The sequence below is a fragment of the Macrobrachium nipponense genome, chromosome 8 (genome assembly GCF_015104395.2).
Source record: "Macrobrachium nipponense isolate FS-2020 chromosome 8, ASM1510439v2, whole genome shotgun sequence".
Taxonomy (NCBI): Eukaryota; Metazoa; Arthropoda; class Malacostraca; order Decapoda; family Palaemonidae; genus Macrobrachium; species Macrobrachium nipponense.
In genome coordinates, this window is record NC_087203.1 from 73,132,804 (window position 1) to 73,148,984 (window position 16,181).

The window sequence follows — 16,181 nt, forward strand, 5'->3', positions numbered from 1 at the left end:
CGTTGTGCTCCAAACGCACTTGCTTACAAATGACTTCATTAATTAGGCATTTTACGTTCTTGCAATCCCATGCACATAACATCTTCACATACACACACACACACACACACACACATATATATATATATGTGTGTGTGTGTGTGTGTGTGTGTAACTAATGAACACATGAGCAAATGTTACACAGGAATTATTTCCTGACTCACAGCCGGATCGAACCCTGGCCTCTCAAGTGAATGGCTACGGCACTGCCACCAGACCGACACGAGTCATAAAGAAACCGAAACGTAAGTACTTCTGTACCTGAGGTTTTTCCTGGGCAGGCTGCCACCTCATATACCAGCGAATGTTACCCAACTTCCCGATCCACCAGTGGATCAATAAATTGTATTTTATTCAGATTACCCTTCAGCGGGAATATGATGGAACTAATGAACACTCGTTTCGCGGTAATAAATTCCTGACTTACATCGAGACCAAATCCCGGTCTCTTATTTGGTAGTTCCCTGGTCTTTTCATTTGAGAGACAAGGGTTAATTTCCGAAGTGAGCTCAACAAATAAAAAACACACGCACTAAATATATATTATTATATATTGCTACTTTCAAAATGCATATATCTCCTCTGTGACTGTATAAAATGTTATGTAGAATTGTGCAACATTTTTTCAGATTCCTAGATAGCTTAGAGATAGGATGTTTTAAATATGTGTTCAGATTTCGCATAACATAATGTGAAAGAATAATATATATAACGTAGAATGTAGAAAGAAAGGGATTTTCTTTGTCCATTTGAAACTACGATTGTTTCCCTATAATGTCAGCACTGTGAGATTAGAGGGTCTCCGAGATCCGTTTGCTTTCTTAATCTGTCAACACGTTTGATAAGCGAGCTCGAGACTTCATTTGTGTTTTGAGAATCTGTCATCACGTAAGATAAGGGCTTCTGCTTTGGTCGATCCAAGTCGAGTACATGTCTTTTTTTTAACAGACTGGTCTTGTACGCGTATGTCTTTGCTGAGTGCCATGTGCAGATTACACATTTTGTATATAAAGTTGCGTAAGATTTCGAAGCTTCTAGAAGAATTATAGCCCAAAAACATTTTGTGTCTCCCCAGTCCGGTTTCCGCAAGGGAGAAGAATTTCATTAGATCGTAGATACTCGAGGCATTCAGATATCTCTTTCTCTCTCTCTCTCTCTCTCTTCTCTCTCTCTCTCTCCCTCGACATCCTTGAGATTATATTAACGTAATGTAAATTGGTCACTCGTAACTTGAGAATTTCATATTTGATATTTCTTAGAGTTTATTTAGTATTATTTAGTGTTTTTGTGGAATCTGAACAAACGTTGTTGTTGTAACGGTGCCTGGTTTTTGTGAAAGTGTAAAACAAGACTGCAGCAAAGAAAGAAGTTGGTATACCAAAAAGGTAAAGTGTGTTATATTTTCATTAGTTGCAACTAATATCTAATGGTTATGATGGTTTGGTAAGAAACTAATAACTAATAACTAATAACAGATAGGAGCAGTGGTTAACTAATAACTGATAAGAACAGTGGTTTGGTAAAAACTGATGGTTACAATGTTTTGAGTGAAAAGATTTACACTTTTACACATTGCAGATTTTTGTGTTTTGTGTTTGTTCCATTTTGTGCATTTTTTGATTTTCTTGTTGAAGGGTGCCTTTTTATTTTGATACTGTCCACATTTTTCTGTATTTTCATTTACATTCACAATTTAATTTCTATGGGAGTAGGCACTAGGCCAGTCGATGTCTTATACCATCTGGCAGACGGTGAGTTCTTTTCTACCCACTCACGATGGTCTTTTAGCAATTTTTCTTTGCAGAGTGGTTTCATTGCATTCTTGACTTGTTGCAGTGCAGGTTGTATATGTATTTGCACTCTGTCAATGTGTTTTGTACTTTTGGCTGGCTCATCAGCCCTCTAGTTGCCTGTAATTCCTATGTGACTGGGTATCCAGCGTAGCGCAACGCCCATCAACGTTACAGCGCCGCTCAGGAGGTCCAGGCGGCTGCAGGATATGCTGCAACGCAACCATCGGCTCGAAGAAAGTGGCTTGAGACCTGGCTCAGGCAACCAATGAAAACGAAGACTCACCGCCACCAGCCAGTAGGAGACAAGCATGGGGCAGACCCCCTGCTGTCAACCACAGATATAACGAGGACGGACACAACAACAACAACACACCAAGATCAGTCTACCCTCAGCTTCCCAGCCCGAGGATGTCTGGCAGCTCCAGACGAAATCTCGCTTTAATAGAGAGAGAGAGAGAGAGAGAGAGAGAGAGAGAGAGAGAGAGAGAGAGAGAGAGAAAATTGTTAATGACTTTGATGACTATGGTATCATAGTTTATCTGTAAAAATTCAAATATATATACCTATTTTGACCCTGTATTTGACCATAACCTCTATAGCGCTCTAATAGCCTGTTTAAGTAGCACGGAAAAATTCACTATTCGCAAAATAGAGAAGAATCTCTACAAGTGTAACGCTGGTGAAGTAGCCATTACTTTTAATAAAGTATTATCATTATTATTATTATCATTATTATTATTATTATTTTGGTAGAAGACCCTCTTTTAGGCAAATATTGTTAAAAAGAATGGCAGAATTAAGCGAGTTGATTTTATTTATTGTTTTTTCTATTTTCCTTACAATTCGCTTCTCAGGCTCAGCGATGTTTCTGAGTAATTGGGCAATATTCATATTGGGATGTTTCAGAAAATTATGAATGCTGAAGGTAATCTTCTATTAGAACAGGATATCAGGTCAAGCAGAAGTCGTCGTCAGTGCCGGTATTATTCCGTAGGCGTAGTTCATTTCGGGGCTGGGGTCGTCTTTGGTTTAGGGGCTGGTATTGGTGCTGGTATTGCTGGTATCACGTGACGTTTCGACCTTCTCGCAGGTCATCTTCCGACGAGTCGGTTGAAGAGACTGTAGCAAGAAAGTTTGCGGGGCGGTATTTATAGCGGCACGGACCTAGAGTTGCATTCTCATTGGTCGAAACGTCTCGTTATACCAGCACCAATACCAGCCCTTAAACCAAAGACGACCCTGGCCCCGAACTGAACTACGCCTACGGAATAATACCGGCACAGACGACGACCCCTGCTTGACCTGGACCTGATATCCTGTTCTAATAAAAGATTACCTTCAACATTTATAATTTTCTGAAACATCCCAATATGAATATTGGCCAGTTACTCAGAAACATCGCTGAGCATGAGAAGCGAATTGTAATGAAAACAGAAATAACAATATATAAAATCAACTCGCTTAATTCTGTCATTCTTTTTAACATTATTATTATTATTATTATTATTATTATTATTATATTATTATTAATATTATTATTATTATTGATTAATTAGTTAGTTAATTAATACAACTAATAATGATAATGATAACAATCAATTATTATTTTTCAAAGAAATCCGTAGTATAGTATGCCAGTTTGATTTTGTTATTTAAATCCACAGTAGTATGCTTGTTTGATTTTGATATTAAAATAACAAAATCAAACATGCTACCACTGTGAATTTACTTTCCCATTATTATAAAGTATATATATATATATATATATATATATATATATATATATATATTATATATATATATTTATTTATCATTGCACATTTAATTAAATTTAACACTTGTGAATTAATTTGCATTTACTTAGAATTCTTTTCAAGTTTAATTGCTGTTTAGCACTTGTGAATTATTTCAAATTTTCTCATTGCCTAACTTTTGAATTTCAATTGAATTAATTCTCTTGAATTTTGTGATATATTAATTTTGATTTAATTTTACTTAATTTGATCCAAGAATTAATTAAAATTTACTTTGTTTTCAAGTAACGGTAATTTTCCCTGATATTGTGAATTTCACTTGTAAAGTTTGAGTTTAATAATAAATTTTTGTTTTTAAAATTTTTATTTTTATGTTTTTATTTTTATACCAGTATATTTGCATATGATTATGATTATGTTAGGTAAACATAGACTTAGAACCAGGGAAGTACTTAGACTTCTGAAATCAGGGAAATACTTAGACTTTTAAAGTCGTTGATGGAGTGATGCGCTTTGATTAATTTATTTACTTACAAGATTACCTCACACCTGTTTTGATGAACTTAGTCTAATTTTCTGCAATACTGGTAAGTTGTTAAGGGATCACTGTTACCTTTAGAGTATTCAGTTGTTTAATACCTGTGATGAGGGTTCAGGTGTCTGGCTTTTGTGAGGTAACAATTGATGAATGGTAACCAGATACTTGGCACTTCGTAACAATATGTATATATATATATATATATATATATATATATATATATATATATATATATATATATATATATATATATATATATATATTGCTTTTGCTTTTATTTCATACCATGGCTTCTGTGGAATATAAAAACTCTTATTTCTTTAGCGAGAAACTCTAATTATATGAACCTCAAAGACTTGCATGCCTGTGGCAAAATACTTCTTTTGATTACTCTGAATAGATTTTTATGCTTAGAATACTAATTATATCAACCTGGAAGACACAGGTGCGGTAGGAGGAATGCACTACAAAAGCAACCTAAAAATCAGGATGCAATACAGCGCTGACAGGGAAGTCTGATTTAATTTGATAAAAAAACACTCAAAGCTCTTAAACTCTTAGATTTAGCGGGTATTTAATTTATATATATATATATATATATATATATATATATATATATATATATATATATATATATATATATATATATATATATATATATATATATATATATATATATATATATATGTATATATATATATATATATATATATATATATATATATATATATATTAAATACTCGCTAAATCTAAGAGTTTAAGAGCTTTGAGTGTTTTTTTTATCAAATTAAATCAGACTTCCCTGTCAGCGCTGTATTGCATCCTGATTTTTAGGTTGCTTTTGTAGTGCATTCCTCCTACCGCACCTGTGTCTTCCAGGTTGATATAATTAGTATTTCCAAGCATAAAAATCTATTCAGAGTAATCAAAAGAAGTATTTTGCCACAGGCATGCAAGTCTTTGAGGTTCATATAATTAGAGTTTCTCGCTAAAGAAATAAGACTTTTTATATTCCACAGACGCCATGGTATGAAATAAATGCAAAAGCAAATGCGCAGATAAGATGAATACTTGCAAGACACAACAATTGAGACTGTTTCTTCCAAGATCTTTAAAGGATGAAAATAGGTAGAAGTTCTCCAGCTCGTTAAGAAAGGTAGTGCCTGTCATTCCACACCCAATTTTGAAGTTCCAAATAGATATTTTTCTTTTCGCCTATCACGTGATCTTATGTAAATATACTGGCTTGTACCAAGCATAACTTCGGGTAAATTGGGCTGGTATCAACGTGGAACATAATGTATCCGGGTACCATATTTAAATATCGTTTTTTATGGTAATCACCCGACAACGTATTTACATGGTATACCATATTTATGTTTTACTTTTATTCATATTTTGTTCTACTGAGATGACGTATGGTGAGTATCAGGCTCTTGGCACTTTTGAAATTAAAACTTATGATACGTGTTCTTATGCAAATGTTTCCTACATTTAAAAATGGCCAGAGAAGAAATATTTTTTGGTTTTCATTCTATCTGGTAAAAAGAAGAAGTTAAAATAAATTCTTTAGGAAATGTTATTGCGAGGTTTACAGCTATATTTCCGTTGCCTCGAATAGGTAACTACTTATTTTTTTGCAGAGATACTTTGTAATTTGGCACTGCCCAACGTTGCAGACTACACATATCAATATTGTTTCTTTGTGTTTGGTGTAAGTAGAAAGAGAGAATATTAATATTCACGATGCTTGTAACACGAAATATCCTGAGGGATACGTCATATGTTAATGGGAGTAATACATTACTTTATATTCCTCTAGTTTTTCGCCGCGTATTGCAAACATTATTAATATAACTCAACTGGTGATTTCTTTGTATTACGTCTAACTTTTTCCACATTGTGGAGGACCCTGACTTTGGGAACATTATTTACCATATAGCTGTAGGATTATGTAGACGCCTTTCGAGAATTCTGATTAATTAAGTATATCTTAGTTTAACCAGCCCACTGAGCTGATTAACAGTTCTCCTAGGGCTGCCCCGAGGATTAGATTTTTATTTACGTGGCTAAAAACCAATTGGTTATTGTGGGATCCGAGCTACATTATATCGAGAAATGAATCTCGAATCATCAGAAATAAATTCCTCTGGCTCCGCACTGGCGGCAGCGGGGAGCGAACTCGGGCTACCAGATTGATAGGCGAGCGCGCAACATACTCGTCCAATGAGGAACTTGATTACATAAAGCGCCCATAAATGCATGGAAATTAATCACCATGCCTTCGTTTTCTCTGAGCTCTGGCAAAGCACTTTGGCATTTATTCATCTGATTAAGCAATTGCTTCAGGTTTGTTAATATCATTACATAGCTATCGATACTGTGTAAGTAATATAATTCCCGAGGAATTAATATCGAGTTATCATTTATTCTATTTGCTGAGGCGTTTTGTTGAAACATCAAAACTAAACGCGATGAAATATCTGGATTGTAATCATACATACGTCCCGTTATTTCATGCTGGGAAAACAGCAGCACCCGTTATGATAAACAACGCGATTTTGCGGGAAAGTGTAACTGACCGTTCTAATATTCCTTCAGCTGCAGTCTGCTCAGCAATTCAGGAATAATTCTGTCAACTTGCTATTAAGGTGTATATAAGATAAAATATCTCGCCTTGTTAATCGTGTTACTATTAAATCAAGGCTGAACCTATTTGTGCAGAATACTTCCTCAACATTAGCCATCGGGTGCAATCTATCAACCCCCACCCCCCTTTTTTTCCAGAATATGGTCTTTCCACCCCAACACCTTCCACATCCTTCTTTCTTTCTTTCTTTCTTTCTTCCAATCCTCAGTTGAAGATCCTTAGGTAGAGAGTCAAGAGACTCCAAACCCTAAAGGGTTCCAAGGGGTAATCTGCCTCCAGACAGACAGACAAGTTATAAGAAAATCTGATAAATAAATAAATATGCCGGAAAAGCATAAAGAAGAAGAAGGAAAAACTTAAATTCCTGTTTTTAAGGAGATAATCGTAGAGAACAGGAATGTAATAAGCCTCGCTTAAACATTTGGATATCTGGTCAGGACTCTAGGTAATTACTCCTTAATTTGATCGTAAGAAAGCGTCATAATTTTCATTTAACTTTCGTTTTATTTATTACAAGGTCATCGTTATTTAATCGCCCGCTATAGATCTGAAGTGAAGGATGAAAATGACGTCACTATTTTCTGTGATGCAATTATGTTTCTTCCTTAATAATCTTCTTAGAAGCACAATGACTCAGACACGGCTTCGGGGAAGGTTTACTCGGAATTTAGCTTGTTACCGAACACATTTTTTATAAAATTATATAAAATGCAGATCACATTCAATTTCAAATTTCGAATATAAAATGATTGCATTGTTGTTTGCGAGCAATTTGCATGAGAATATTAAAGATAATGATCGATGTATCGATTCCTCACAATGGCATGCTGACCAGACGCAGTCGTTGCATGAATCTGAAGGATCGTGAGCGTCTACAAAATCCAGATCCACGAAGATTAGGATCCATATTGTCGAACCAAGGGCAAAGTGTCATCTTTTGGGGTAGATGGGGTGCGTGTGCCTGGCTAATTAGGCTTAATTTTTATTTATGAACTCTATTCTTTGATTCGTTATTTCTAATACCGCTTTTGAGTGTAAAGTTAAGTATACCTTAGTTTAACGAGACCACTGAGCTGATTAACAGCTCTCATTGGGCTGGCCCGAAGGATTAGATATTTTTATGTGGCAAGAAACCAATTGGTTACCTAGCAACGGGACCTACAGCTTATTGTGGGATCCGAACCACATTACATCGAGAAATGAATTTCTATCACCAGAAATAAATTCCTCTGGTTCCGTGTTGGCCGAGCCGAGAAACGAACTTCGGACCATCGGATTGGTAGCCAAGCGCGAAATCCACTCGTCCAACGTATGTTCAGATATCGGCAGGACAATGCAGTAAGGTATGCAGAAGTGGAAATGATAGGTTTTGTTGAGAAAATGACGAAAGGAAATAAACGAAAGGTTTCTGTTACCTTTCAGTACACCTAATCCACCTCATTCATAATACAAAGCTGCCATGATTATTCTACACATGACATCATCATATCATCAAATTTATCTAACATCACCGATCCACAATTACCGACCACAATATCTGAGATTTATTCATTTTCTACCATCAAATGTTGACGACACTCATCCTATTTCGACCTAGATAACGTCTCTGGAAATAATAAAAACTAATTGCCTGAATATATCCTGTATATAGATGACACACATACCTTTCCTCACCAACAAAAGTTTATGATTTTTAAGATGTGGCGCCATAAAACTTGTAAATGGAATAGCATCAAAATGGTTATATTTCATGATCGCCACATACACACACACACACACACAGAGAGAGAGAGAGAGAGAGAGAGAGAGAGAGAGAGAGAGAGAGAGAGATTACTTGGATGAGTAAAATTGCAGATGCAATTATGTCAAGGAAAATGTGACGGAAGATATACCAGAATATTATTATCATCAGGTTGAAGAAGAAATGAAAGTGGAGGGAAGTTCCAGATGAGTGATTAAAATGTTGCTCTCGCAAAATTAAGAAGAGTTGGTTTAATACGAAAGAGGAGTAAATGCTAAGCTCATACGTGTTATAAGGTTTTAGGGAACCCTTAGGCTTAGAGAAAGGCGTTTATTACGAGTAAGCGGATTGATTTTGATGGATAGAGACATAGTTTCAACAAGGAAGGCTTAAGAATATATGCGGATATTACCTTGGACCCGTCCCGCTATTGACTGAAAAATGTTTTTATAATGTATGAAGGCGTTTGCGTACGCATGTTTTTTTTATATATACTAAATGCTGTAGTGATTTCCAAAAATCTTCTGGCATTGTATATAAAGCAGTTTTATTTTAACAAATTTACGTCAAACCAAATCATTTGATGGTAAGGGATAAAGATCGATTTTCCATTATTTAGAGCTACCACTAAAATCGTTCGCAAACTTTGTGAAATATAGGAGTTGCCTATGCATATACGCTTAAGAACTAATTGATCCACCTCTGTCGTAAATCTCGTCCTTCATCAGACTCACCTTTCATTTTTCGTCTATATTAAAAGAAAATGGATTATCACTATTACTTTTGGGTATGCCTGATACATTCTTTGGGTACTTTGGCCGAGTGTGGATACTCAATATGCAATATCTTTTCCGTAAAGACCCGTTCCCTCTCAAACCGGCGACATGGGCTTGATTGCTCCTTGCGCCATTGTTCATTTGTAATATATTTGAGAGGGTGGTTCTTCTTCTGGTTCCCTAAAAAAAATAAATAAATAAAGAAAAGGGTGGAGGGGCGGGGAGTTGGAGTGTTACCGACCCACACAATACATTATAAATAAGTGAAAAATGAGCCGATGTTTCTTCAGCGCAGTGAAGTTCTATGTACAGCGTATAATGTTGTATGACACCCTCAGACACGGCCAATGAAACTCTCAGCCGCAGACCAAAAAACTTACAGTCACAGCCCGATGGAGGCCTGTGTTGTTGGCACCTATAGCGGTACCATACGCATGATCATGGCTTACTTCAACCTTAGATAGAATAAAAACTACTGAGGCTAGAGGGCTGCAATTTGGTATGTTTAATGACTGGAGGGTGGCTGATTAACATACCAATTTTCAGCCCTCTAGACTTAGTAGTTTTTAAGAGCTGAGAGCCGATAGAAAAATAGTTTTCTTTTATAGAAAATTAAAAAGTGAAGCTCGGTGAGGTCATGCTCAGCGAATTTTATGTTTTTTTTTCTTTATTTAATTTTATGGTTTTGTTTATCACATAAAGGATTAGGTGATGATTGTGGAAAGTTAATCATACCACGATAATCAAAATCCCGTTTGCTTCAATTCTATTTTATACTGGATAATAATCCCACCGAGAAATTGGAGGCTATTCCAACCACAGGACTTTCATTTGCTTTGACGAGATTGAAAAGAAAACCTTATAAATAACTTCCATTACTCAGCAGTGCTCGCCTTTGAAATAATTTCTGGACAGGAATAAGAAAAAGAATTAACAAATGAAATGGGAAATTTTCTTTTAATTTCATTTTTAAATCTGTCAACGAACTCCCTCGTTTGTCAGTTTCCACTTATCCTTCTCTTAATTCTCCTTGTGTCTGATGGAAACACGTTATTTAGTGTTATGTAACAGAAAACTGTTGGATTTCTGTTCATGGCAGGGCAAGAAAGAACACAGAATTCGTTGTTTCGTATATTATGTAAACTTGACTGTATGGCAGCTTAACAGAAACTAAATATACATTGTAGATTTCAGTAAAAGGTAAACAGTAATAATTACAGTACTCAACAGTTTGAGTAAAAGTTACAATTATAATAAATAATTTTATTGTACGATAAATACAGTATGTAGTTATACAAACTAATTACACCAAAGTGTAGTTAGCAATCTCACAAAAACTATTGAGTTATGGCTTTTTTGTCTGTCCATCCACACTTTTTCTGTCCGCCTTCAGATCTTAAAAACTCCTCAGGCTACATGGCTGCAAATTGGTATGTTGATCATCAACCCTTCAATCATCAAACGTACTAAATTGCAGCCTTGTAGGCTCAGTAGATTAAGGAATGCATCTGAGGAGCAACTGAGCGCTGCCCGGTCGTGGCTGAGAGTTTCTTACTGCAGCAAATAAAGAGTTTCATATAGCATTATACGTTGTACAGAAAACTCGATTGCGCCGAAGAAACTTCAGCGCAATTTTTAGTAGTTTTCTTTTGACACTAGTCTATTCGATTCCAGTTTATATTTATCAGTCAGTTAATCAAACAATTTTACCTGCCACTCTTGGGCATGTTGGCAAAGGCCACCTTATTTTAACAATAAGAGGCTTTACTCTCGAGTTAGTATACAGGGAAGAATAATGGAGGATTACAGTGTTTACTGTTGTAATTCATGTACCCATGAGATGAAGTTGATTAAAACAAGTAACAATGTGCCGAAGAGTCTTTGTCGCAATCGAGATTTTTGTACAGTGTATAATGATATATAAAACGTTCATCTATGACCAGTAGCGTTTCAGTAGCTCTCCTTATACGGTAGAATGAGGGTGCATCCCATGCCTCCGGAAAGTGCTGCCAGCTGCACGGTCCATGGCTAACAATAACCATAAATACAATAAAATTACTGAGGTTAGAGGGCTGCAATTTGGTATACTTGATGATTGGAGGGTGGATGATTAAAATAACAATTTGCAGCCCTCTAGCCTCAGTAGTGATTTTAGATCTGAGGGCGGACAGTAAAAAGTGCGGACGGATGGACGGACAAACAGATAAAGCCGGCACAATAATTTTTTTTACAGAAATTAAATTCATGAAAAAACTATCACTAATCCACGGTTTGACATCTACACTAATAATACGCAAGAATGTAGGTAAAGTGAAAGGCTAAAAGGCAGGTAAGGGGTAAACGGACGCTGCAAACACCCTTTAGTAATAATGCCTACCATGAACCATGTGAGGTGCACTGACGGCACAACTCCCATAAGACGAGAATGGAAAGATGACATACGATGAAGGAGTTAATGCTGCGGAAGTTTTCTGCACAAAATTTCATCTTGATTTGACTGTGGCACGATTAACCAGGCGATACGATTTGTTTGGAGAAACGCCATACAGATAAAAACCTAATAGCTGTTTAATTTATTCATAAGTTACTGAGCAAACTGCATAATATAAACCATCACGTACTTATTCCGAAAAACAGATTGTGTTTATCATATCATAGGCAACTATTTCCAGTGTGAAATAAAATAAAATTTGTGTTATCATACCCATAAAGCAACTATTCCCAATATTTGAAAATAACTTGACGAATGTATGATGCATATTTCATCACAAAGTTTTGAATGTTTCCACAAAACGCCTCAGCAAATAGCATAATTGATAATTCGTTAATAATTCATGGGAAAATATATCATTGCACATTATCAAGAGCACGTAATGATGTTAACATACCGGATGGTAATCGCTTGAATTAGATAAATAATAATTGTGGAAGGGTTCTACCAGAACTCAAAAAAAAAGAACACATGAAGATAATTTCAAAGGATTTTATGATCGCTCTATGTGATTACTAACCAGGAGAACCTTTGAGTGATGGTGTCTGAATAATCCTACAGCTATATAGGTAGTAAGTACCACTGCCAAAATCTGGGTATTTCAATATGAAAAATCAAATATAAATAATGGAAAGAAATCCTTTGTTGAAATATTTAATAAACTTTACTAAAGTGAGCTAAAAAAAATAGAACACTCACGGCAACGGAGCGCCAAAGCAATGACAATAGAGTTTAAAAACCCTGCATTAACATTTTGTTAGAGAAATATATTTTTATGTTTTTGTTTGGTTAACCGTTACTAAAAAAAAAAATCATATACACTTTGGCTACTTATAAAAGTACAAATTTCAACGAAAAAAAACAAAACAAAATCGTCTATCACTAGCCTGGCTTTTCAGCAGGGCCATGGTTCATTTCCCTACTTTAGCAACAAAATATAAACACGGCGACGTATATGGTAATATGATACCCGGAGATATAGATATATATATATATATATATCTATATATATATATATATATATATCTATATATATATAATATATATATATATATATATATATAATATATATATATATATATATATATATATATATATGTGTGTGTGTGTGTGTGTGTGTGTGTGTACAGACCACTTTAACAGAGCATACAATTCTATAAAAACAGAATCCCAGGATCTCTAAAACAATCACTTTAAAACAAGCAAGTTCGGAGGGCCATGAGCAAACAACCTTTTATTGAAAACATACGTAAGCAGGAAAAGAACGAAAAAACAAAAATAAAAATAAACAGCCCCATGTAACGCTTCTCGCTTCCTGAACTGCTGCAATTTTTAGTAATATCGATATTTGGGGGGGTGAGGATAAATAAAGTACTGTCAGTCTTTAGCAGTCAGTAACCAGAGAGAGAGAGAGAGAGAGAGAGAGAGAGAGAGAGAGAGAGAGATAATAGATGAAATATTCGCGTAACCGCTTCGTTAATGGCTGTGCTTGTTTGTGCGGTGTTTTCATTTTAACTGAGGCGTTGCATTCCTCTCTCTCTCTCTCTCTCTCTCTCTATCTCTCTCTTCTCTCTTTCTATATATATATATATATATATATATATATATATATATATATATTATATATATATATATTATATATATATATATAATATACATTAAATTTTGAGTTAACATTAGCGTTTCTTATCAGCATGTCAAAAAGGAAGAAAAATACTTAAGCATAAAGGATAAGTATCCATATTCGTAGTAAGGATTCCGAGACACAAGGGCATAGAGCAAACACTGCAGTATTTTTTTTATGCCTTTGTCCAAATTATTTTCTTTTTTTCTTTAAGTGAAACTCCAACATTCTGTATATTGCTCAGCTGAACAATGGTACTGAACTGAAATTTGGTCAGTCTCAGTCAGTTGACGCAATCATTATAATGCTAAGTTTTAGTTACATACATAGATACACACGTGTATATACTACATATATATATATATATATATATATATATATATATATATATATATATATATTATATATATACATATATATATATAAAATATATATATATATATATATATATAAATATATTCATATATATATGTATAATTGAAATTGAATCAATTTTAGTAGTGAAATACCAGATGAACTTGAAAAGAATTTCAAATGGGGGCGTCCGCCTCCTCATTCTTTACAATCATATTTAGTTGAATTATCATTTAACTTGTTAATCTGATTTTATGACCTTTCTTTTCTATCTTTTGATACTTCCAAATAATTCCTTAATATTCTTTCCCATTCCACGTTCATTTTAACGGGTTTATTATCTTACAATTCATAATCTTCTTTTCATGATGAAAACAGATGCGTATCATTTACGTCAATTGTATATTCAGGCATTATTTTTATTAAGATCCGAACCGATATGCTCTGGATCGGTGAAGTCAAGTACCTAACAATGGCTCTGGTCGATTTTTAAAATGGTAACCATACGTGACGGTAGGAGCAAGCGTATGGCATAAAAACCTCACCCTAAATGTCATGACTTATTTGCTTAAAAGAATATGAGTCTCACTTGATTCATTGAGTCCTGAGACTCCAAAAAGACTTGGTGATATTCTGAAAATATGTTTGCTGGAGTTTCATTTAGAACCAATTTCGAAAACATTTAAGAATACCGAGTCCCAACTCAGTCATTACCGAAAGTCAATTATAGACGCTGATTAGCTTTCAAATCTTCAAGTTTTATAGTTTCTAGCATTCAGGTTGACCACTCTGTTGATTTAGACGTAATAAACAATACTGCAACCTCACTGAGCGCGATTACACCTAATTTCATGTTTGCTAGAAAGAGCATCAAAGAGAATTTTCATTATCTTGCTTGAATGGGAACATGTTGGTAGCTATAGCTCTGAATATTAACTCGCATTTGTGTGTGTGTGTATAAATATAAATATATAATGTATTTATACATTATATATATATAACATACATAAAAATATATAGTATATATAAATGTAAGTTTAAATACGTACTTGTCAAAGGAACACAATGTTAAGAGGCTACATGCATCATGAAAAATCAAAACAGGTTAATATATCTTCCGGTTTCCCTAAATTTAATTACACATCTTCAACATGTCGGAATTAATTAAATGAGCAAATCCGGTTAGAACTCATAACTTGATTAAAATTTTCTTGGTGGTAATTATATATATATATATATATATATATATATATATATATATACATATATGGATATATATATTATATATATGATATATATATATATATATATATATATATATATATATATGTATATATATATATAGTATATATATATATATATATATATATATATATATATATATATCTATATATATATATATATATATATATATATATATATATATATATATATATGAATAACTTGATCACGAAGTAATAAAACGTGATGCTATGTATAAATAAAGGTTTTTTTGCCACAAAGGAAAAAAATGAAAAAGCGAGATAGCCAAGTACTTTCGGTCCTGTTCGGACCCTTTACTGAGGCAAACTGATTTTACAGAGAACAACATAGTCAAAAGAAAGCTTAATATACAAACTGACACTAAAAGATTAGCAAGCAATAAGGGCGATTTTCACTCTACAGAAAGGAGGAGCCGCCTGAGGGTAGCCCCACCTTGAAGGATACACGCAGTAAACAAGTGATTCTCCCAGAAAACAGTACATTTTGAAAAAACACGGGAGCATATACAATTTAATATCATGAATTTTACACAAATTTCCCCCCCAAAAATTATTATAATGAAAGATGAAGAAAGTATAAATATATATATATATATATCGAGCAAGAGTAAGAGGGAGAGAGAATATCGAACCAGAGAGAAAGAGAGAGAGAGAGAGAGAGAGAGAGAGAGAGAGAGAGAAAGAAATAATAACTATATACATGTGGGACTAATTTATTAGTTGTCATTTATTTTAAGATCCTTCATAAAACATCTTACAAATATATGGGTCCAAATGGTACATTCCCAGACTAAGTTTTAGGTTGTTTTTATTAGTGATTGTAATAATTGCCGATTCCAGTAAATTTCTTGAAAACATAATCATTAGATCTAGCAATTACCGAGGTATCACCCCAATTAATACAATGAGATTTTTCACTCAGATGGGATAAACAGTGCATTGGAATTCTGGGCTGTTCTAACTGAATACATATGCTGCTTTATACGTACACATAAATTTTTTACTTTGACTGACCAACGTAAAACAATGGGCAATCCTTACAAGGAATTTTGTAAATGATGTTGTTATTGGTTTCGGGACTATTCTTAATTAGCATATCTTTTAATGGTATTGTTATAAGAGAACACTACATTAACATTAAACGATTTAAATATTGATT